Raw genomic sequence first — 25,510 nt, forward strand, 5'->3', positions numbered from 1 at the left:
GCCTTCTTGCCCTGGGGTCCCATAGGCCTGAGTCCTAATGCCCAGATGTCCATATTTGGATCCTTCTCTTTCCTTTACTGTCACTGTATTCCATCCCCCATCCATCACTTCTTGATCCTGGTGTCCGTTCAATGAGTCATTCCTTCACCAAATGCCTTGAGTGCCAACTGTGTGTCAGCACTATCACCAACATAGAGGACACAACAGGAGCAAGAAAGATATAGTTCCTTTTATTGCAGCCTGGTAGGAGAGAGACAATCAAGTGACCTTCCAACTAACATGTGATATAATATTGGGTCATGACAAACACTATGGAATAAAGCAGGGCGAGGGCCAGAGGAGAACAGGGACAAGAAGGGCGGTCAGGGAAAGCCTCTCTAGGAAGCAGTATTGCACAGAGGTTCCAACAAGGTAATGAAATAAACCTGAGGCCATCTGGGAAAAGAGTGATCCAATTAGAGGGGACATCCAGTGCAAAGGTCCTGAGGTGGGAGCTTGCTAAGCATATATGAGGACCGAAAAGGAGGCACCAGAGGAGCATGGAGGGATAGAAGTCAGACAGAGACAAGGCCAGGGGGAGTAGTGGCCATTTTGTGAGGGCATTGGAGGTGATGAAAAGGACTCTGGATCTTTTTCTGAGTATGAATGGACATCACTGGAAACATTCTGAGCAAAAATGATCTGGGTTATATTTAAGAGGGTCAGTTCAGGTGCTCTATGGAAACTGCCTATAGAGTTCAATGGTGAAGTGCAGCTACCCTTGAGGACTCCTATGGGCATAGTCAGTCAGTGAGAGCTGAGGGTGTCACAGACAGTATTGCTGACAAGGAGGAGGGGAGCCTAACCTTAGCAGCTGTGTGATTCCAGACAAGTCAGTGGTTTCTCAGAGCCACTCTCTGCCTCGGACAATCCCATTATGACCTCAGTTTCTAATAGGAACACAACAAGATAACATATGCAACCAGCATAGTGCCTGGCTCCTATCAGGACTGTGTTTCTGCCTCCACTAGTGTCTCTACCTTTCCAGCAGAATCCCTTCCCATCATGGCTGTTGCAGCTGGAAAATACTCCCTCCGAGGAGGCTGGAAGTTTTTTAGTGAGAGCAACTCATGGGCAAACATAGGAAAACTCAAGAATCTCTTACATCAGGACCTAAAAACCATCACAAAAAAGAAATCCTGGCACTTTTATGGCTCCCTAAAAACCCTTTAGAAACACACGTGGTATTTTTCTCTCAAGGCCCTCTGTGGTTGAACCAATTAGCCAACTTGAAGGCCAGGAACAACATAGATCTCCAGAGGCTGGTGGTCCCCAGAGAAGGAGGAACTGCCTGAGTGGGAGTGGACGTTGACCATGAACTGGATACAGGGCTCCAGGGTAGCAGGTGGGCAACCCTACTCCTGTACCCACCACCTTGCCTAAGTGAGTATGACTGGGTTGCCTCTGCTGAGTCGATAAGTGAGATGATGGAGTCTCTCCCCACATGCTGGTCAGCCCTGGGTGCAGACTAGGACCCAGCTCAACCAGGAAATCTGGGGAAGCCATGTGCACAAGACAGGGAAGAGAAGACAGAGCAGGGCACATGTGCTAATTCACCAGGTGAGACTGAGCTGTGTGCCCCATGCGCTGCAGTAACTCCTAAGTTCATAGTGGCATATCGCCTCAGAAATGAGCCTAGTTAATTTTCACAGACTCTAATTTTCACCCCTCTAAGATGGGCAGGACATAAAGGATTATCCCATTTTAAAGGGGAGAGAACTGATGTTCAGAAAGGGGTTGTGGAGACTTGCACAGAATGAACCTCCTTCTGAGACCATTTGGGAGTCCTAGCTGCCAACCTCTCCTCAGCCAGTGTGTCACATCCAGGGCTGTCAGACTGAATGAGCCTCTGGGCTCCATGGATGGGCCAAGGGAGATCCAGGGAGTCTCCCAGGTGGAGCCTGGCTCCTCCTCAAGGCCATGCTCCATTGATCAGAGACCTTCCCTTGCCACAACTCTATCAAGCTCGAGAGAATCAAGGCTTGTCACTAGGCCATGGCCTTGGGGGACTGCACAGAGAAAAGGGCTCCTTCTCTTTGTTCTTCATGGCACAATATTGTTTTCTCCTGTGGCGCCTGGACTCCTCAACCTCAACATAACCAAACTGTCCCTTCTCCTACATTCCCCCGTCTCCTCTAGATACCTGGGCTTCAGCCTCCCCCCTCCACCCCCTGCCAATCTTCATGGCCACTGGATTTCAGGAAAGTTGCCTGAACCCAGCATTCCTCTCCACCACCAACCCCCCTGACCTGTTTCAGTCACCACTCTTCCTGGCCACACTGGGAGGCCCTAGCATACACCCCTGGCCTCCTCCCTACCCTGCTAATCTTTATACTTATTGCTAGCGACTTTTTCATAGGCTCTTAACAGATTCCCTTTACCCCTGACTGCACAGCCTGGTGGCCTCAGAAAAGACCTGGGACCAGACAATGTTGAACAAGGAAAAAATACAAGTTCTCCCTCCTTCTTATAGACTCAGCATACCCAGCCTATGCCCAAACCTGGTGAGGTCTAATCCATCCACCATCTGAACACTTGGGACCAAGGCACAAACTGTTGATGCCTATTAATAATGAAGCCCAGATGCTGAGGGGTCCTGGGGAGGAGAGCCTCCCCCAACTGCTGAGACTTCTCCTCAACAGTACAGGCAGGTGAGATGGGCCTGGTCCAGAACCTGGAGCTGAAAGGCAGCAGGCAGGACCCCTGTGAAAAGCTCTCAAAAACATGGGTGCTGGTCAGAGCCCAGCATGTGCCAGACCCTGGGAAGAAGTATCAGAGCCAGACAGCCCCACAGAAGCCATCAGATACATCACATTAAGGTAGTGAAATTGAGGCCCAGGAAAGGGGGAGGGAAGCGTCCTCCATCAACAGCAAACCCAGGAGCCCTCATACTCCAGACAAAGAATACCTCCTACTTGCAGCACCTCATAGTTGAAGCATCCCAAACTTAATGCAGAAAACCCTGAAAAGGTAATGAAGTTGTCTCAGACTGCCTTTGTCTTAAAGGCAATTGCCTGCAGATGGCTAGCCCAGAATATTTCCAAATGAGATGCCCTGGGAGAACCCTTGGTGGGCACCGAAGCAGTCAGTCCAAGAGAAAAAATAATAATGCAGGTTGTTGTCTAAAGCACTTGTGTGCGCATTCTGTTTGGGGAAATAGCATTAGTCACAGAGGCAGCACTGATGGGGAGTGGGGAGAGGGGGCACAACTGGGGAGAGCTTGGGGGAGGCAGCAGCATGGAGAAGGTTAGCATCTCCGCCAAAGCCTGCCTACAACCTGCCCCACCCGCCACCCACACTGGTGGAAGGGAACTGTCTGATGGGGTGAGAGCATATCAGGACCCTGCACACTGAGTGAGGAAGTGGGCAAGGATGCTGGGGTCTCCTGAAACTTTCCCCAGCTCCTTGGTCAGCTCAGCCTGCCTTTGCACATGAGTGTAACACATGTACGATATTCATTCATGTGCTCAAGCATTTGCTGAGCACTAAATCCAGAGAACTGTTCTAGGTACTGAAGATACAGCAAAGGGCAATGCAGATAAAGCTTCCTTCTCTCATGTGAATGGGGGGAAAAATAACAATGCCCATTTGTTCATTTCATGGAGCTAGGATTCTTCCCATTCCCCTGTTCCACACCCTGCCCCAGAGCAGCCCCATTCTGGCATGTCTGCATCTCCCAGCTATGAGTGCTGATTCTAAGGGAAGACCACCAGCCTGAGCTCCAGGATGGCTCAGAACTTCCCTCCCTGCCACACCCTAAAAACCCCATCCATCTAGGGCCAGTCACTGGAGGAGGGGGTGCACCACAACAGACACCAGAGTAGTCACTCGATGCCCAGTCCTTGTTGCTCCCAGCTCACCAGTCTTCCAGCCCAGCAGCCCGAGTGGTCTCTATAAACCTACCCTGGATGGGGTTGCACACCCACCTTCTAAAAGCTCACTCATTGAAAATCAGACCCTCTCTCTTCCTCTTCCTCACTCACACAAGGCCTCATCTCCCTCCTCCGGTCCCCCCTCTCTCCTCTCAGCCTCCCTGCTTCCTCCCAGCCTCCTTACCTCCTCTTAGTCTCACATCCCTCCTCCCAGCCTCACCTCCCTCTTATCGCCTCACCTCCCTCTTCTCAGCCTCCCCTCCCTCCTCACCTCCTCAGCCTCCCTGTCTCCTCCTAGTCTCACCAACTTCCTCCCAGCCTTACTTCCCTCTTCACAGCCTCACCTCCCTCTGCCTCATCTTCCTGCTTCCTCCCTGCCTCCTCTTAGCCTCACCTCAGGCTCCTAGCCTCACCTTACCCAGTTCTTTATCTCTCTAGGCCTCCATTCCTTCTACCTGAATCCAGGATGCTCTTCCCCCATCACTGCCAGCGTCAAGCTAGCCCTTCAGATCCAACTGTAAGTGACACTTCTTCAGGAACCTTCTCAGATGTGCATCCAGAACAGACCCCTCACAACCCATCTTAACACACTTCACTTTTCCTTCACAGACATCGTGATTTATACTGTTTTGGGGGACACAGCAATTATTTGCCTGATGTCTACATCTCCTACCCACTGAAAACTCCATGAAGGAAGGTAAAAAGCTGAGTTTGTTCACCAATGAATCCCCTGCACCTAACACAGACTGTACAGAGGCCCTTGTGAGGAGTTTGAGTTTTATTTTAAGTTTAATAGAAAACCTTTGAAAAATCTTACACAGTAGGTGATGAGGTCACATTTATTGTCAGTGACTTATTGAACAACCAAAACCCAAGAGGATAAAAATATTAAAAGTTTCTTTTCCTTTAGTCATTCACCTTGGTTCCAGAATGACACCCAAAAGTTTAAGTCACTTTTAATTATCAAGAGGTCCAAGCTTATTTCACCCCTTTTCATGCCTTCCTCCACTGTCTCTCATGCCATGGCTAATCTTTGTCCTGGGGAGGAAGCATGATTTCTAAGAGATTCCTTTCATATCCCTCCCTACTCCTCAGGCCTCCCTTCCTAGGGCCTGCAGGAACAGGGGGCAAGGATAGAAACATGGCCAGTGTTGTCTGAGGTGTCCGATCACCTGTACATGAGGTGAGGTGCCCCTGGCTTCCATCTGGTTGGATCTAGTTCCTTATTATGTTGGGGGGTCCACTGCATGGAATGTGGAAAGTGAGGAAAAGAAGGATCAGGGAGATTTCTGTTTCAGGCTCAAGTATCTAGATGGTTGTTGGAGACATTTTGTGAGGTGGGATGTTGGGAAAGGAGGAGGCTGGAGAAATCCCTCTGGGGTCTCTTAAGGCCAAGGTATATGGGAAACATGCCTGTAGATGTCAAGGCTCAGAGGAAACGTCTGGGCTAGAGACCAGCATTTGGAGTAGTTTGATGTGGAGAGATGACAAGCCCCTGGGATAGATGAAGTCACCAAGAAAGGAGAACAGAGGAAGGAGAAGTAGCACAGATCTGCCCCTTGGGGACTGTCAAAAGTTCAAGTTTGGGCAGGACATTGGGGGGAGCCTGTGAAGCAGAAAGTTGGCAGCTAATGACAACATGGTGAAAACCAGAGAAGAGACTATCATGGAGGTCATGCTCAACCTTGTCAAATGTCACAGCAAGGGCACCGAAGAGGGAAAGGAGCTTGGGGCGGAAATATAAAGATGGCTGGCTTTGACAAAGGTAGTTTCAGCGAAGGGAGGGTGACATCAGTAGCCACACTGTGGTGGGTTGAAACGTGGACAGAAGGAGAGGACATGGAGAGGTAAGAATCAGGGCAGTAGCTGGAGGGGAATGGAAAAACGGGTAAGGGGTTTGCAGTTTTGCTTTTCTAATGGAAGATTCTAAGACAAGTTTCTAGGCAGCGAAGCAGGAAAGTGGGAGAGGTGGAATGCAGGAAAGAGGTATAAAAGGGGGAAAGGCAAAATCCCAGGGAGGGTAAAAGCTTGGATCCAGAGCCCAGGGCAGGAAGTGGCCTTTGCAAGGGGAGGGAGACCTACTTCCTCCAGGACAACAGGATGGGGTCATGAGCCACAGGATGCAGATGCAGGTGGGGTTATAACTTGGGAGCCTGGAGATGAGACATGGCTGGGAAATGGGAAGAGCAGTGGATTGGAGATTGAGAGCAGAAGACAGAGTACAACACAGGGGTTTCGGGAGGACATGTGAATGCTATAGAGGTGAGTGCTGAAGAGTCAAACCTGACACCCAGCTCTCCTCTTCACGGAACACCATGCACCTGTGCAAGTTGGCCTCCAGGTTCATCAGGAGTTTTGCCTGATAAATATCACAAAGAAAAGTGAACAGGGAAATTGGGCAGGCAAGGGAAGGATTATTAATGAAACAAAATCATGATGTTTAACTCAGGAGACAAGGGTTTTGTGAAGAATGTGGGGTTAAAGATCTCACTGTTCCAGCAGAAGAACTGAGGGTAGTTGGAGAACGGTAGGTTGTGCTTGTGATTTTGGATACGGGGTAGCTGTCGCCAGTGGGCTTGTCTAGAATATGAACTCCACGAGGCTGAAAGGCTCAGGTAAGTGAGGAGGTGCAACTGGAGATGAAGAGGTTATGGAAATGAAAGGTCGAAATGTGAAAGTCATCAGGAATGAGGCAGATCTGGGATGGGGAGAGAGCAAGCCCGAGAGGGAATAACACCCTCAACTTGACAGGCTGTCCATAGAGGATAACCAGGTGTTGGTTAAGGTAAGTAGGGGAAGAGAAGAGGTGGAAGTCAGGGTGTCTGTCGGCTCCAGGGTGGCAGCTGCCGAGGGAGAGAGGATGGGTGGGGAAGCAGATAGCAGGTGGAGGTTTGTGTAGGCTCAGGGACAGCTGTGACTGAAGTCAGAACAGTAGGATGGAAATTAAAAGATGCAGAGCAGTTGGTAAAGTGTCCGACTTCAGCTCAGGTCATGATCTCACTGTCCTTAAGTTCGAGCCCTGTGTCGGGTTCTGTGCTGACAGCCCAGAGCCTGAAGCTTGCTTCTGATTCTGGGTCTCCCTCTCTCTCTGTTCCTCTCCCGCTCATGCTCTGTCTCTCTCACTCTCAAAAATGAATAATTGTTAAAAAAAAATATGCATAGCAGAGACGGGACAGTTTTAGAGCTGACATCTCTAGTGCTCTGGTTGACAGTGTGATTAATCCCAGGACACTACCTCAATTGGGTGATTCTCTGTACAAGGGCCACCTTTCTTTGTATTGTAGCCAATGTTTTCAAAGGACAAATATGTATGTTAATCAAAGAAGGCTAGGGAGGGAATTAATATTGAAAAACTACTGGTCCCAGGACATTTATATTTATGTCTGTTTAATCCTCTGATAAGTACGCAGAGAAATTATTACTGTTCCACTTCACACATGAGAACAAGGTTCAGAGAAAGTAGGTACCTCATCCAGGGGCCCCGACTAGCAAGTAACAGAAGAAGAAGAAGAAGAAGAAGAAGAAGAAGAAGAAGAAGAAGAAGAAGAAGAAGAAGGAGGAGGAGGAGGAGGAGGAGGAGGAGGAGGAGGAGGAGGAGGAGGAGGAAATAATGATGAAAAGGGTATTATTTAGATTTATTTAGAACTTCCTGTCATAGGCCTGCCATGGCTAATTGCTTTTACCCACACTGTCTTATTTAATTCTCATGATGAAACTAATAAACTAAATGCATTATATACCCATTTTATAGATGGCATAATTATGACTTAGAGAGTAATGAGATCTGTCCAAAGTCAAAGGCAGACACCCATATCCTTTGTTGGACATGATGTCTTTTACCCACAGAAGTCATGCTCTAAGCCCCACTCATGCAGAGAAATGCCCCATCAAGAGACCAGTTTAAATATAGAGCAGGTGCCCCTGCCATGGAGATGGACGCCACATCTTTTAACCTCATTGGACTCTGGCCTGCTGAGCCATCCTCCATGATGAGTCAGCTAATCAGACACATGTCCTGGGCCAGGGGCTATAAGCTGTTTCAATTTTTCAAACACAACAAACAACAGGAAAGAAAAATGATCAAACCAGATCCAGAAAGAGGCTCGACCCAATGCCCCCAAATAGCTCTTCCAGTCAAGAAACAGACCCTCCATCTGGGCTTACAGATGTTGTTCAGTGACCCTCAGTCAGGCAGCCTGGCCCCTCAGGGGAAGCTGAGAGGATCGCATAGTGACGGTGCCTGTGAGTGGGCAGTGGCAAAACAGGGCGGTTCCCTGGGAAGAAAGTTGCAGGATTGAGGTTGCCTGAAATCCAGCTGATAACTGCCAATAACTGCAATTTCTACACCCAACATCCCTGCCCTTAAGTCATGTACCTGGAATCAGAAGCTGAGGACCACAAGATCCCCAGCTGTTCACTTCTGTGTAACCCTAAAACTGACCAACAGTGAGATACTGGTAGACCCTGGGATGAAGAAATAGAGGTATCTCATGGCCAGAGCATCATGCCTGCACTTCATCAATTGGTGAGGTATTAGATGCTCAGCACAAGTATGCATCTGCAAATGGACTGAATGCTAGGTTCACCCCAATGGTCTGGGAATAATGCTGAAACCTTATCTCCAGGTGCCCAGGCAAGATTAGGAGTGGTGGCCTCTGGTTTTAATGAGAGAATCTTCTACAGACAAGAATTCCCTACTTCTAAATGCAATATAAGGTTCTTAAAGCAATGAAAAGCAACTAACGTTGGGAGTGTTAATAAGAACACAGTATCTTCAGTCCAGATGCCATTGGGCTTATACTTTTTAACATTTCTGCCAGCCCACACTTGGCTGAAACAGATGCAAATGTAAAACCAACTTTGATATCCCCTGTTTGGTTTCATAAACTTACTATAAATGTTTCAAAAGCACATTTTTGTGTTTTATATTCTTTTTGTTTATTTTCATGTTAGACTCGGGGTTTTATCTTATAACGTTGTTTTCCAAAAGTAGAATCTTGCACCCACAGAATATTGAGGCTTCACATACACAACTCAATGTAGAGGCATCATCTAGAAACAAAGTAGTTCTCTGGTATCATGAGCCAACTCTTTGATGTGCCCTCTATCAGCTATCCTATATTTTGTTTCTGGGTAGACCAAATGTTCTAAGAGCATCTGGCTAGTGGAGCAGTCCCCAACTAGTGAGCAGCTAGATCCTCTGCATTCCATCTGTTGGCTCTGTCTTAGTTCCAGGGACTTCACCACTATGGCTACACTATTCAAGGGTCTCCACCTCAGAGGCAAGGAAAGGTTATAAATCTCACTTAGAGGGCTCCATTCAAACTACTCAAGGGAAAAAACATCCCACAGCTGATTGAGAAATGCACATCTGGTTAAGAAGCATTGATATGGCATGTTGGAGTAATCACACCCCACCATGATTCTTTCCCTGGATGTAGCCATAAAACCTAGACAGAATGCATGGATCAGTATTAGAGGAATCTGAAAAATAAATAGTGGCAGTCAGGTAAGGGAAGAGGACAAGAATTTTAAGTTCCACTAAACTGGATTGAAGTTTAACAAGTTTTCATTTTCTGTTCCCCTTGCTCCTCAGCCTTGGAGATAGGTACAGCCACAAAAGTGTACAGCAGGGCAAGATCACAAAAGCCACAGCTATCTGACTGAAGGACCATCACAGGAGATCCATAAGAACAGGAAAGTACTGGGGATATCACACAGAGGGAGGAGCTTGGGAAAGCAGTTCCATCAAGTTGTTTATAAACTTCTGGGACACACCCCTGAGCTTCTCATAAAAGGATAAGATACTAAACAGGATGTAAAAAAAAAAACCTGTGAAAACAAAATTTAAAGACAAGTTACCATCCAGATTCTAGACTGGTCACTGGGTGATACACAAATGGGACATACCAAAAGAGCACTGCAAGTGCTTTGAAACCGAACTGATTTTAGAAACAGTCCATAGGCAACATGCTAGAACTTGTGGCCTTAACCTAACCTGCTAAAACAAAAATATTAGTATCCAAAGAGATCAAGAGTTTCATAGCATAATATTCAAAATGCCCAAGATAAAATCCAAAAATTCTCAGAATAAGAACCAGTAAAATCTCAATTCATATTTTAAAAAAAGACATTAATATCAAGAGGAGATATTGGGGTGCCTGGGTGGCTCAGTTGGTTAATCATCTGACTTTGGCTCAGGTTATGATCTCAAGTTCATGAGTTTGAGTCCTGCGTCTGGCTCTGTGCTGACAGTTCAGAGCCTGGAGCCTGCTTCAGATTCTTTGTTTCCCTCTCTCTTTGCCCCTCCCCCACTTGCACTCTGTCTCCCTCTCTCTCAAAAATAAGTAACATTAAAAAAAATTTTTTAAGAGAAGATGTTGAGATGTTCTAGCAAAGACTTTAAAATGACCTTTAAGGGGCACCTGATTGGCTCAGTAGGTTAAGCATTCAGCTTTGGCTCAGGTCATGATCTCACATTTGTGAGTTAGAGCCCCACATCAGGCTTTCTGCTGTCAGCACGGAGCCCACTTCAGATCATCTGTCTCCCTCTCTCTACCTCTCCCCAACTCTCTCTCAAAAATTAAAATAAACATTTAAAAAATAAAAAAAATAAAATGACTATTTAAAATATGTTCTAACAAGCAGTTGTGAATACTCTAAAAACAAATGGGAAAATAAAAAGTCTCAGCAAAGAAATAGAAGATATAAAAAAAAAAGTAGAAAAGTTAAGCTAAAATATACAGTAACTTAGAAAAAATAAAAACTCATTGGATCAGCTCAATACAAATTTCTCAGTAATAGCATCAGCAGACAGATAATCAAAAAAGATATAGAAGAACTAGACAGTCCCATCAACCTACTAGATCTTATTGGCATTTATAGAACACTTCAAACAACAACAAAATACAATTTATTACCAAATACACATGGAACATTCGTCAAGAAAGACCACATCTCATATTATAAAGAAATCTTTAAAAATTTAAAACAGTTAAATCATAAAAAGGCTTTCTGGCCATAATGGAATTAAACTAGAATTGTTGAGTAACAGAAAAATAAAAAAGGAAATGTCTAAACACTTGAATACACTTATAAATAATCCACAGATCAAAGAGAAAGTCTAAAGAAAAATTCAAAAATATTTTAAACAAAAATAAAAATTTGACATTTTACAACTTGTGAAATGCAAATAAAGTAGTGCTTAGAGAGAAATTTGTAGCACTGAAATATGTATATCAAAAAGAAGAAAGAACTCAAAACAATAATCTAAGCTTCCATCTTAAGAGACTAGAAAAGTATGAACATATTAAACCCAAAGCAAGCACGAGGCTGGAAATAAAGATAACATCAGAAATCAAACATTGAAAACATAAAAACAACACATAAAATAAATGAAACAAACCAGATTTTTTCAGAAGACCAACAAAATTGATAAACCTCTTGAAAGACTAACAAAAAAGGAGGGCACAAGTTGCCAATGTCAGACATGTAAGGAGACATCACTACAGACTCCACAGATGTTAAAAGGAAAATAAGGGAATAAAATGAACAACTCTACACCCATAAATTCAGCAACTTAGACGATGCAGAGTAATTTGCAGAAAAACACAAAAACCAAAATTCAACCAAGATAAAATAAATAACCTGAATATTACTGTAACTACTAAATAAATTTAATGCATAATTGAAAGCCTTCCCCCCCCACAATCTTCAGTCATAGATGATCTTATTGGAAAATTCTACCAAACGTTTAAAGAAGAAATAAAACCAACGTTACACAATCTCTTCCAAAATACAGAAAGGATACACTTTCTACTTATTTTATAAAGCCAGAATTCCCCTGCTATAAAAATCAGACAGTACAAAACGGAAAACTGCAGATCAATATTCCTCAATAACATAGACAAAAATAGAGAAAGACCAATACCATATGATTTCACTCATATGTGATATTTAGAAACAAAACAAACAAGCAAAGAGAAAAAGAGAGAAAGAGAGAGAGGGGCAACCTTCTTAATTATAAGGAACAAACTGATGGTTACCAGGGAGCAGGTGAGGGGATAGGTTAAATATGTGATGGGGATTAAGGAGTGTACTTGGCATGATGAGCACTGGGACATGTATGGAACTGTTGAATCACTATATCGTACACCTGAAACTAATATAAAACTGTATGTTAACTAACTGGAATTGTAATAAAAACTTTTTTAAAAAAACATACACAAAAAGATCTTCAAGAAAATATTAAATATAAACAAATTGAATCTAGCAACATATAAAAAGAATATTATGACCATGTAATATATAACTCAGAAATACAAGACTAATTCAATCCTTAAAAGTAAAGCAATATGTTACACTATTTTAACAGTCTAAGAAACAAAAACTACATCAAAATGCAGAAAACTCATTTTGCAAAATTCAGCATGATTCATGATAAAAACTCTCAGCAAACTAAGAATAAAAGATAACTTCCTCAACTTGATAAAGGGTACCAACACACACACACACACGGCTAATATTATACTTAATATTGAAAGACTGAAAGATTTTCTCCTAAAATAAGAAAAAGGCAAATATCTCTACTCTCACCATTCCTGTTATACATCTTATTAGAAGTTATAGTAAACCCTTGAGAAAGTCGGGATAGAAGGAACCTACTTAAAGATCATAAAAGCCATTTATGAAAAGCCCACAGCTAACATCATCCTCAACGGGGAAAAATTGAGAGCTTTTTCCCTGAGATCAGGAACACGACAGGGATGCCCACTCTCACTGCTGTTGTTTAATATAGTGCTGGAAGTTCTAGCATCAGCAATCAGACAACAAAAGGAAATCAAAGGCATCAAAATTGGCAAAGATGAAGTCAAGCTTTCGCTTTTTGCAGATGACATGATATTATACATGGAAAATCCGATAGACTCCACCAAAAGTCTGCTAGAACTGATACATGAATTCAGCAAAGTTGCAGGATACAAAATCAATGTACAGAAATCAGTTGCATTCTTATACACTAACAATGAAGCAACAGAAAGACAAATAAAGAAACTGATCCCATTCACAATTGCACCAAGAAGCATAAAATACCTAGGAATAAATCTAACCAAAGATGTAAAAGATCTGTATGCTGAAAACTATAGAAAGCTTATGCAGGTAATTGAAGAAGATATAAAGAAATGGAAAGACATTCCCTGCTCATGGATTGGAAGAATAAATATTGTCAAAATGTCAATACTACCCAAAGCTATCTACACATTCAAAGCAATCCCAATCAAAATTGCACCAGCATTCTTCTCGAAACTAGAACAAGCAATCCTAAAATTCATATGGAACCACAAAAGGCCCCGAATAGCCAAAGTAATTTTGAAGAAGACCAAAGCAGGAGGCATCACAATCCCAGACTTTAGCCTCTACTACAAAGCTGTCATCATCAAGACAGCATGGTATTGGCATAAAAACAGACACATAGACCAATGGAATAGAATAGAAACCCCAGAACTAGACCCACAAACGTATGGCCAACTCATCTTTGACAAAGCAGGAAAGAACATCCAATGGAAAAAAGACAGTCTCTTTAACAAATGGTGCTGGGAGAACTGGACAGCAACATGCAGAAGGTTGAAACTAGACCACTTTCTCACACCATTCACAAAAATAAACTCAAAATGGATAAAGGACCTGAATGTGAGACAGGAAACCATCAAAACCTTAGAGGAGAAAGCAGGAAAAGACCTCTCTGACCTCAGCTGTAGCAATCTCTTACTCGGCACATCCCCAAAGGCAAGGGAATTAAAAGCAAAAGTGAATTACTGGGACCTTATGAAGATAAAAAGCTTCTGCACAGCAAGGGAAACAATCAACAAAACTAAAAGGCAACCAACGGAATGGGAAAAGATATTTGCAAATGACACATTGGACAAAGGGCTAGTATCCAAAATCTATAAAGAGCTCATCAAACTCCACACCCGAAAAACAAATAACCCAGTGAAGAAATGGGCAGAAAACATGAATAGACACTTCTCTAAAGAAGACATCCGGATGGCCAACAGGCACATGAAAAGATGTTCAATGTCGCTCCTTATCAGGGAAATACAAATCAAAACCACACTCAGATACCACCTCATGCCAGTCAGAGTGGCCAAAATGAAGAAATCAGGAGACTATAGATGCTGGAGAGGATGTGGAGAAACGGGAACCCTCTTGCACTGTTGGTGGGAATGCAAATTGGTGCAGCCACTCTGGAAAGCAGTGTGGAGGTTCCTCAGAAAATTAAAAATAGACCTACCCTATGACCCAGCAATAGCACTGCTAGGAATTTATCCAAGGGATACAGGAGTACTGATGCATAGGGGCACTTGTACCCCAATGTTTATAGCAGCACTCTCAACAATAGCCAAATTATGGAAAGAGCCTAAATGTCCATCATCTGATGAATGGATAAAGAAATTGTGGTTTATATACACAATGGAATACTACGTGGCAATGAGAAAAAATGAAATATGGCCTTTTGTAGCAACGTGGATGGAACTGGAGAGTGTGATGCTAAGTGAAATAAGCCATACAGAGAAAGACAGATACCATATGGTTTCACTCTTATGTGGATCCTGAGAAACGTAACAGAAACCCATGGGGGAGGGGAAGGAAAAAAAAAAAGAGGTTAGAGTGGGAGAGAGCCAAAGCATAAGAGACTGTTAAAAACTGAGAACAAACTGAGGGTTGAGGGGGGTGGGAGGGAGGGCAGGGTGGGTGATGGGTATTGAGGAGGGCACCTTTTGGGATGAGCACTGGGTGTTGTATGGAAACCAATTTGACAGTAAATTTCATATAATAAATAAATAAATAAATAAATAAATAAATAAATAAATAAATAGAAGTTATAGCCAGTGCAATAAGATAAGAAAAAAAACAAAATATGTATTCCAAGATAGCAGCATAGAAAGACCCTGAACTCACCTCATCTGACAGAAACACAGAATCTATAGCTACATATTGAAAAATACTCACCAAAAAATACTGAAAACTAGCTGAATAACTCTCTTCAAAATAAAAGATAAAAGAACCATATTGAGACAGGAAAAGCAGAGATGTGGTCTTCCACAGTGCAAGGACACAATAGAGAGGACTCAAAATCACAGTGAAAGAGAAGTTACAACTGATACCACAGAACTACAAAGTATCATGATCACTGTGCATAATTATATGCCAACAAACTGAAAAACAGAAAAAAATAGATAAATTCCTGGAAATATACAATCTTCCAAGACTGATCATGAAAAAAATAGAAAATCTGAATAGACAGACTACTAGTAAAGAGATTGAAAAAAAATAACCAACAACCTCACAACAAATTAAAGTCCAGGACCAGACGGGGTCACTGGTGCATTATACCAAATATTCGAAAATTTCATATCTATCCTTCTAACCTCTTTCCCCAAAAATTGAGTAGATGAGAATGCATCCTAACCCACCTTACAAGGCCTATATTAGCCTGATATCAAAACGAAACAAAAACACCACAAAAAAAGAAAATTACAAGCCAATATACCTGATGAGCATAGATGCAAAAATTCTCATCAAAATATTAGCAAACCAAATTCAACAATACACTAAAAGTACCATGTCCCAGCACCAAGGGGGATTTAGGACACGATGCAAGGTTGGTTAAACATCCACAAATCAATCATGAAACACCACATTAACAAAATGAGAATACAAACATATGATGATCTCGGTAGATATAGAAAAAACATTTGACAAAATTCAACATCCATTTATGATAAAAAAAAAAATACTCAACAAAGTGGGTACCTCAACCAATAAGGGCTATATATGAGAAACCCATAGCTAACATCTTACTTAATGGTAAAAATATCAAAGCTTTTCTTCTAAGATCAGGAACAAGAAAGGATGCCCACTCTCATCACTTTTATTCAACATAGTATTAGAAATCCTCATCATGGCATTTAGGCGAAAAAAAAAAAGGCATCCAAGTTGGAAAGGAAAAAGTAAAACTGTCACTATTTTCAGATCACATAATACTATATACAGAAAACCCTAAAGACTCCACACACAAAAAAAAAAACCTGTTAGAACTAATAAATGAATTCAGTCAAGTTGCAGGACACAAAATCAATATATAGAAATCTATTATGTTCCTATACACTAATAACAAACTATCAGAAAGAGAAACTAAGAAAAGAATACCATTTACAAGTGCATCAAAGAGAATTAAATACCTAGGAATAAATTTAACCAATGAGGCAAAATATTTATACACTGAAAACTATAAGACATTGATGAAAGACATGGAAGATACACAAATAAATGGAAATATATTCTGTGCTCGTGGATAGGAAGAATTACTATTGTCAAAATGTCCATACTACCCAAAGCAATCTACAGACTCAATGCAAGCCCTATCAAAATTCCAATGACATTTTTCATAGAACTAGAACGAATAGTTCTCAAATTTGTGTGAAACCACAAAAAAAAAAAACCCATGAAAAGCCAAAGCAATATTGAAAAAGAGGAAAAGAGCTGGTGATATCACACTTCCTGATTCCAAACTACCCTACAACACTATAGTAATCAAAACTGTATGGTATTGACATAACAGACACATAGATACAGAATAGAGAGCCTGGAAATAAATCAATATGTATATGGACAATAAACTTATGACAAAGCAGCCAAGAATACACAATGGAGAAAGGATAGTCTCTTCAACAAATGATGTTGGAAAAATTTGGCAGCCATATGCAAAAGAATGGAACTAGATCACTGTCTTAAATCATACACAGAAATAAACTCAAAAAATATTTGAACGTAAAGCATGAAACCATAAAACTCCCAGAAAAAAAAAAACACAGGATGTAAGCTCTTTGACATTGGTCTTGGTGTTTTTTTTTAAAATCTGACTCTAAAAGCAAAGGTAACAAAAGCAAAAATAAGTGGAACTACAACAAACTAAAGAGCTTCTTCACAGCAAAGGAAATCATCAACAAAATGAACATCAACTTACTGAATGAGAGAATGTATCTTCAAATCATGTATCTAATAAGGGGTTAATAACCAAAATATACAAAGAATTCAAACACCTGAAACTAATATAACACTGTATGCTAACTATATTGGAATTAAAAGAAAAGAAGCAATGAAAGGAAGGGAGGGAGGGAGAGAGAGAGGGAGGGAGGGAGGCAGAAAGTACTCAACTCAACAGCAAAAAAACAATCTGATTTGAAAATGAGGAAAAGATATAAATAAATACTTTTCTTTTTAAAAAAAAAATTTACATTTATTTATTTTTGAGAGACAGAGGGAGACAGCATGAGCAGGGGAGGGGCAGAGAGAGAGGGAGACACAGAATCAGAAGCAGGCTCCAGGCTCCGAGCTGTCAGCACAGAGCCCAACACAGTGCTCGAACCACAAATCGTGAGATCATGACCTAAGCCAAAGTCAGACACTCAACCAACTGAGCCACCCAGGTGCTCCTAAATAAATACTTTTCAAAAAAAGACATAAAGGTGGGCAACAGGCATATCAAAAGATGTTCAAAATCACTATCAGGAAAATGCAAATCAAACCAACAATGAGATATCACCTCACACTTGCAAGAATAGCTATTATCAAAAATTCAAAAGATAACAAGTATCGAAGAGAATGTCGAGAAAAGGGAACCCACATACGCTGTTGATAGGAATGTAAATTGGTATATCCACTATTGAAAACAGTATGCGGGTTCCTGAAAAAATCAAAAACAGATCTACTATATGATCCAGCTATTTGCTTTCCAGGTATTTTTTTGAAGACAATGAAAACACTAATTTAAGAAGATATACACACCCTTCCATTCATTGCAGCATTATTTATAATAGCCAATATGTGGAAAACAACCTAAGTGTCTTATTGAGGGATGAATGGATAAAGAAGATGTGGCATGTTTGTACAATGGAATACTACTCAGCCATAAAAAAGGAAACATTACCATTTGCAAGAACATGTATAGACCTGGAAGTTATTATGCTAAGTGAAATAAGTCAGAAAGAGAAATACAAATACATGATTTCACTTACATGTGGAATCCAAAAAACAAAACAAAACTCACAGATACCGAGAACAGATTGGTGGTTAGGGGTTGGACAAAAGGGCAAAGGACAAAAAGGGTCAACTGTATGGTGATGGATGGCAACTAAACTAATTGTGATAATTACTTTGCAGTGTATAAAATATTAAATCATTATGTTGTACACCTGAAACTAATATAATGCCATATACCAATTTTACCTCAATAGCAACAACAAAAAATTAAAGCACATGAATTGAAAAGGAAGAGGAGTGCCTGGGTGGCTCAGTTGATTAAGCATCCAGCTTTGGCTCAGGTCATGATCTTGTGATTTGTGAGTTTGAGCCCTGCATCAGGCTCTGTGCTGACAGCTCGGAGCCTGGATCCTGCTTTGGATTCTGGGTCTCCTTCTCTCTCTACCCCTCTCCTAATCATGCTCTGTCTCTGTCTCTCTCTCAAAAATAAATAAACATTTAAAAAAAAAATTTTAATAAAAGGAAGAAATAAAACTGACCTATTAACAACCAATAAGATTTCTATGTAGAAAGCCTCAATTAACCCACAAAACAATTCCTAGAATCAAAAATTAAGTTTATCAAAGTTGGAGAATACAAGGTCAACACACAAAATATCAATAGTATTTCTATATACCAGCAATGTAGAACTGAAAAACAAAATTTAAAAATAATGCTATTTACAATAGCTCCCCAAAATGAAATAAATTATAAAGCTAATATAACTTATGAGGGATCTGTACCAAACACTAATACAGGAAATCAAAGACCTAAATAAATGGAAAGATAAACTGCGTTCGCAGATGGGAAGACTCAACATAGCAGTGATGTTAATTTTCCCCAAATTGGCCTATAGATTTAAAGCAATTCTGATTAAAATCCCAGAAGGATTTTTTAAATATAGACAAGTTGTTTCTAAAATGTATATGGAAAGGAATGGAATTAAAATAGCTAAAACAATTTTGAAAAAGAAGTTGAAAAAATCACTATCCAATCTTAAGACTTACTATAGAGCTATAGTAATCAAGACAACATGATATTAGTGAACAGATAGACAAGTAGATGAGTGAAACAGAGTAAAGAGCCTAGAAATAGAACCACATAAATATGGCCAATTGACTTTAACATTTCAAAAGCAATTCCATGCAGAAAGGATAGTCTTTTCTACAAATAGTGTAAGAACAACTACACATCCAAAAACAAACAAAAAAAAACATTGAATTCAGCCTCACAACTTATACAAAAGTTAACTCAAAATGGATCATCCATTCTGGAAAAGTCTGGCTGTTTTAATAAAGTTAAATATACACTTACCATATGATCCAGGACACCCACTCTTGGGTGTTTATCCAAGAGGAATGATATTGTCAGACAAAAACATGAACATGAGAGTTTTTAGAATCACTATTCATAGTCACCAAAAATTGGAAACAAACCCAAACATCCTTCAGCAGGTGGATGGATAAACACACTATGGTTGGTCCAATAAAATACTATTCTACAAAAAGATGAGTGAACTATTGACACATACATGGATGAATCTCAAAGGCATTATTCTGAGTGAAAGAACCCAGTTTCAAAAGTCTACACACTGTCTGATTCCATTTATATGACAGTCTTGAAATTATGAAACTATCATGAAGGAGAACAGATCAGGGGTTAGGAAATTCTGAGGCCATAAAGGAATAGCATGAAGGAGCTTTCTGATGAAATTGTTGTGTATCTTGATTGGGGTGGTGACTCCATGTATCTCCACATGTGTTGAGATTCAGAGAACCATAAAAAAATAATGAAATAAAATCACAACAAAAACATGACACAAATAGGACAGGCCACTGTAGCAAACCTCAATCAACCTCCGAGGCTTTGTGCAAGAGCTTCTTAGGTTAAAAACTTACAAACAAGACAAAAAACACATTTGAACCAGAAGACACAGAAGTAGATTGACAGAGCATTGAAGAGACAGATGTGGACCCTTGAGGATGTCCCCTGACTTCACATCCAAGCTTACTCCTCCCAAGCCTAGAACACTGCTCAGCCACATTTCCCTGAACACAGTGAGTCCTATGAGCACTGGTCCTCAAGTTTGTTTGTATACAGAGTCTGAACTAAAGGAATTTGGCCTTGCAACAGAAGGGCATCTATTATAAATGCAGAGCTGTGGCTTCAGTAGTGTCTGAGATACAGCCACAGAATGTAGCTTCCAGTGATCCAGAAAGTTCCCTTATCATCTGCGGGATGTATGTCTTACAATTAGCTGGATTGTTGAAATGACAGGTAGAGCAGCCCTGTTAGTTTGCTAGGGCTTTTGTAACAAGGTACCATAAATTTAAAACAAAGAAATATATTCTCTCACAGTTCTGGAAACCAGAAGTCCAAAATCAAGGTGTCGGCAGCATCATGGTCTCTCCAAAGCCTGTGGCGTAAGATCCTGCCTTGCCTCTTCCAGTTTCTGGTAACCTCGGGCATTCCTTGGCTTGTGGCCATATGACTCCCAATTTCTGCCTCCATCTTCACATGACTGTCTTCCCTCTGTGTCTGTGTCATCATATGACATTCTCCTCTCTGTGTGTCTGAATTTCTCTTTTCTTATGAGGACACCAGTCATATTGGACTAAGGCCCACCTCAATTAGATCTCATTTTAATTTGATCACAGCTGCAAGGGCTCTGTTTCTACATAAGGTCACATTCACGGGTACAAGGAATCAGAACTTCCACATAACTTTATACAATTCAACCTATACCATCAAAATTTCATAGAAAATAGGAAATGAAAGGTAAAACAACAGTACTGGCATTCATTTGTTGAATGTACTGATAGCAATTGATTCTAAAGAGGTTGACAAGCATTGAGTCTCTGCTCTCCTTATCCTAAATCGCCTTTTCAACTTGTTGGGAAAAACAAACCTTCCCTTGAGTTGTATGTTTTTATATAATGCAGGCTGCACCTCTTTTTAAAGTTTTCAAACCAGCCCTCACTGATGTACAATTTAATGATTTTTTACACTTGCTTCTGCTATATTTCGATTTCCCAAGTCTCAGAAAAATCCTTATTTAACCACTTGGCCTTTTCACAAAATTATCATGGTACTTACTGGGCCTGGGAGGGATATAAACAAATCTCTCTCCCCTTACAACCCCCCAGACTCAGCCACGTATTCTATGAGGAAGGAGCCATATTTGTCGCTGTGTTCTTTTGTTTAAAGGTACTATGCTACTATGTCAAACTATGCATACCTGAAAACATGGAATTAAAAATTTTTAATATACTGAAACAAAAATAACTTTTCAAAACTATGGTTGGCGAAGATCCTTGGACCTTCCTCCATTGGTTTATATACTCACCTGGTAAACATTCACTGAGCGTATAGGATGCTCTGCACCCTATATCATACTAGGGGTACAAATAGGACAAGCCATAACACTGATGAAAATTCAGTATTTTGAGTGTTTTCACGGGGTTAGCATAAGGTATCTTAGGATCTTGGTGCTGCTCCTAACTCCTCCTGAGAGTAAAGTGTGACTGTCCTCCAACTAGTTCAATTCTTGTCACCAATTCAATGGCAAACCCATAAGGATAAGAAATTCTTCCTCTCCTTATATCTCCCCCACCAAAGCAACCCAGAATCAGACCAGCTCAGGACCTCTAGGGCAACCAGAGGCACCTGACGCATTCATTTAACAAATAGAAGTATACAGAGGCACCTGGCTGGGGCAGTAGTTGGAGAATATGACTCTTGATCTTGGGGTCATGAGTTTAAGCCCCACCATGGGCATAGAGATCACTTAAAAAAATGGAAGTGTACAACTACAATATGCCAACCATGGTGTCAAGCAGTGGAGATAGAGGAGAACGGCAGGGCAGCTGTCCTTCCTGAGCCATTGTCTACCGCAGACTGGCTCCTAGGAAGTCAGGGAGCTGGGAGAATGGGGAGGCCTTGGCACATCTGCTGGCTGGGAGAGCCCACGAGGCAGCCAACAGCTGCTCATCCAGATATAGCCCTGCTGTCCTGAGAACATGTCACCTTATTCAAAAACAAGAAATATTTTTAATTCTCTGGCACTTATGCTCCACTTAGAATTATTACTTCAGTCACTAATCAGGGGAACCCAACCGCTCCAGACTCCTGAGAGTTCAGGCAGCTTGTCAAAGGTACAAAGGCTACCAGCAGCCATCAGGACTCGGGGAAGCTGGCTCATGCAGCCCCAGGTGGGCCTGATCATCCATCAGGCCCAAGGGATTGGCATCTAGTTTGCCAATCTCCACCAGGCCCAAGTACATGGAGAAGGCTGCCATAGCAGACCCCAAATATGAGAGTGGCTCTCTTTCTATAAAGCTTTGGAACCCAATGGCCAATGAGTACCCAAACAGATGTCCAAACATCTGCAAATAGGGAGATGTACATTATAACAAAGCACCACTTATACCCATCTGACAGACAAGGATTTTAAGTCCAGCAACACAGGTGCGCCTGAGTGGCTCAGTCGGTTGAGCGTCCGACTTCGGCTCAGGTCACAATCTCATGGTTTGTGAGTTTGAGCCCCACGTCGGGCTCTGTGCTGACAGTTCAGAGACTGGAGCTTGCTTTGGATTCTGTGTCACCCTCTCTCTGCCCCTACCCTGCTCATGCTGTCTGTCTGTCTGTCTCTCTCTCTATCTCTCTCAAAAACAAATAAACATTAAAAAAAAAAAAGCTTTCAACTCCAGCAACATCAACCAAGAGTTGCCAGGATGTAAAAAACAGAGTACAACCAACTTGGAGAGCTTTTTGTCCATACCCAGGGAATCTGCCAGCATGAATGAGCTACAGGGCAGCCCATCACACAGGGCACAAGGGAAGCCATAGGATGTGTTCATCATAGTGCTGCCTATTACAACCAAACATTAGAAACTCCCCAGCGTCTACCAGTAGAGGAACAGGAAGGTAAACTATGCATCCAGAGGAATCCAATCAGCAGTTAAAATGAAACAAATCTCTGTCTATTCAGATTTGTTAGATTCCCCCAAACATATTGCTATGTGAAACAAAGCAAGTTATAGAATATTATGTCCAATATGCTACCACATTCTATCATTTGAAACAGAAAACACTGCTATATCTTGTTAGTGAATATGTAGTTAAAATGTAGAAAAAATAAATGACAAAGTAGATGCCAAGTTTAGGACAATGCTGCATTTGAACAAGAAGAAAGGTATAGGAGTTTGAGGATAGAAACAATGGAGGCTTCAACTACAAATTACTTTTTATTTAAAAAATTGGAAGCAAACACATCATATCATAATGGTAGGACTTATCAACCTTTGGAGCTGAGTGATAGAAACACCCATGTGTCATAGGCACTAACTTATGCTTTACATACACTACAGCATTTAACTCTCACTACAATGCTGTGAGGGAAGGTATTATTTACCCCCATTTCACAAATGGGGCAACTGAGACACTGAGAGGCTAAGTAACTTGCCCGAAGTTACACACCCAGGATTTAAACCCAGGCCATCTGGCCCCAAATCTGTGCTCTTAACCACTCTGGAATCCTGACTCTGTGGAATGGACATGGAGGTATATTGCAATTCTCCCTGACGTTTACAAAGGCTTGAAAATTTCCCTAATTAAAATCAAAGAAGATGTAGAAGTGCTACAAGAAAGAGCTTCCCAAAGCCCCCAGTTAACTTCATGTGTCAAGTTGGCTGGACCACAGTGGCCAGATATTTAGTCAAATATGATTCTGGATGTTGCTGTGAGGATGTTTTTGGATGATATTTACATTTAAATCAGTGGACTTTGGGTAGAGTAAATTGCCTTCCAGAATTTGAGTGAGCCATCTAATCACTTAAAGGTCTGAGTAGAACAAAAGGCTGACTTCCGCCAAGCAAGAGGAAATTCTCCAGCAGATGGACTTCAGAAGTGGTCAGCGATATTAGCTCTTCCTGGGGCTCCAGCATGCAGACCCACTCTGCAGAATATGGATTTGGCAGCCTCCATAACTGCATGAGCCAATTCTTTCAAGATCTCTCACTCTCTCCAGATAGATAGATAGATAGATAGATAGATAGATAGATAGATAGATAGATAGACAGATACATACTATATAGAGAGATACACATTATATATACATATATATACATACACACATGTATGTTCATATATACACACACATGCACACACACACATGTGCACATCCTACTGGTGTTGTTTCTGTGGTGAACCCTGACTAATACACCCCCCTCCAGCTCTTGCCTAGAAGAATGTAGTACAGCTGTCAAAGGACAGATGGAAAGAGTCCTGGCTGGGTTGCTCCTACTCCCTCCTATCTGTGGAGTCTTGAGAGAAAGAATCCTAAAGAAGCCATTAATTATCAGAACATCACACTCCAAGGTAGCTATTGCTAATCCCATCTTATAGGGAGGAAAACTGAGGAGATAAACAGCTTGCCAAGTTCTCCCATCAGGCAAGGAACAAAGCACATTTCCCTAAAGCATACAGCAAGGGCTATCTGTGGGTGCACCTTGACTTTGCCAACAATCAAACCCAAATCAGACAAATCCCAGGAATCCTAAGAGTTGATCAGTTTGGGTACTAGGGCCACTGATGTGAATTTGTTTTTCACTACAGAGATCCTATGCTTAGCCCACAGCCTGGTCACCCTCTTCCCCCAGGACAAATATTTGTATGTTTTCCAGCAGTTTACTCAATAAGTACCTTTTAAATGGACATGTACTTGTTAAATAAAGCAAAACTTATAGATACCCCCTCCCTCATATGGGGCTTCCCTTAAAACAGTAAGAAGAGAAACCAAGGACAAGGGTAAATCCTGCTGGGGAGTGTAATCATGTAGATTAGGTAGCAGATGGAAGAAAGTGTGGTTTCATTGAAATATCTAATAACAAAGAACAAGACACCCAGACTACAAGAAAATAGCACAAAGAGAAGTGAAAGCAAACATCTACAGAAATCATTATTAAATTAACTGCCAAGTTCACGGGGTGCCTGGGTGGCTCAGTCATTTGAGCATCCAACTTCGGCTCAGGTCATGATCTTACAGTTTGTGAGTTTGAGCCCTACATTGGGGTCTGTGCTGACAGCTAAGAGGCTGCAGCCTCTTCGGATTCTGTGTCTTCCTCTCTCTCTGCCCCTCCCCCACTCATGCTCTGTCTCTGTCTCTGTCTCTCTGTCTCTCCCTCTCAAAAATAAATAAACATTTCTAAAAAATTAACTGCCAAGTTCAGACAAGGAATCTCACAGCACAGTCAAAATCCTGATGGGGACACAGTGATGGCTCCAATACACACACTCCTCAGTGTCAGAAAACAACAACCACCTAGGAACCTTGAGTAATTGAGCAGACAGTGAATTAAGACAATATACAGGAATGTCTAATTATGGGGCATAGTTCCTGTGATAACTATGCAGAAATATATGAAGACTCACAGCAGCAGACAAAAGAAATATTGCAATACAAGGTCCTGTCTGATCTATGAAAACCTGAAATAAATGAAGATACATACCATACTCATGGA

At 41.5% G+C, this 25,510-nt stretch overlaps 1 protein-coding gene and 1 long non-coding RNA gene across 6 annotated transcripts in view; one reads left to right on the forward strand and one right to left on the reverse strand.

The window, feature by feature from the left end:
• Window positions 1-25,510, reverse strand: part of GRID1 (glutamate ionotropic receptor delta type subunit 1) — a 703,858-nt gene that overhangs the window by 327,084 nt on the left and 351,264 nt on the right. The gene's annotated exons all lie outside the window — the stretch shown is intronic.
• On the forward strand, window positions 3,551-9,809 carry LOC131492940 (uncharacterized). Of its 2 annotated transcripts, XR_009252360.1 has the most exons (3): window positions 3,551-4,428; window positions 4,521-4,608; window positions 9,508-9,809. It is a non-coding gene; the product is annotated as an uncharacterized LOC131492940 (long non-coding RNA). The 2 variants fall into 2 exon arrangements; XR_009252359.1 differs by lacking the exon at window positions 9,508-9,809 and having other exon boundaries at window positions 4,521-4,669.

The sequence above is a fragment of the Neofelis nebulosa genome, chromosome 13 (genome assembly GCF_028018385.1).
Source record: "Neofelis nebulosa isolate mNeoNeb1 chromosome 13, mNeoNeb1.pri, whole genome shotgun sequence".
Taxonomy (NCBI): Eukaryota; Metazoa; Chordata; class Mammalia; order Carnivora; family Felidae; genus Neofelis; species Neofelis nebulosa.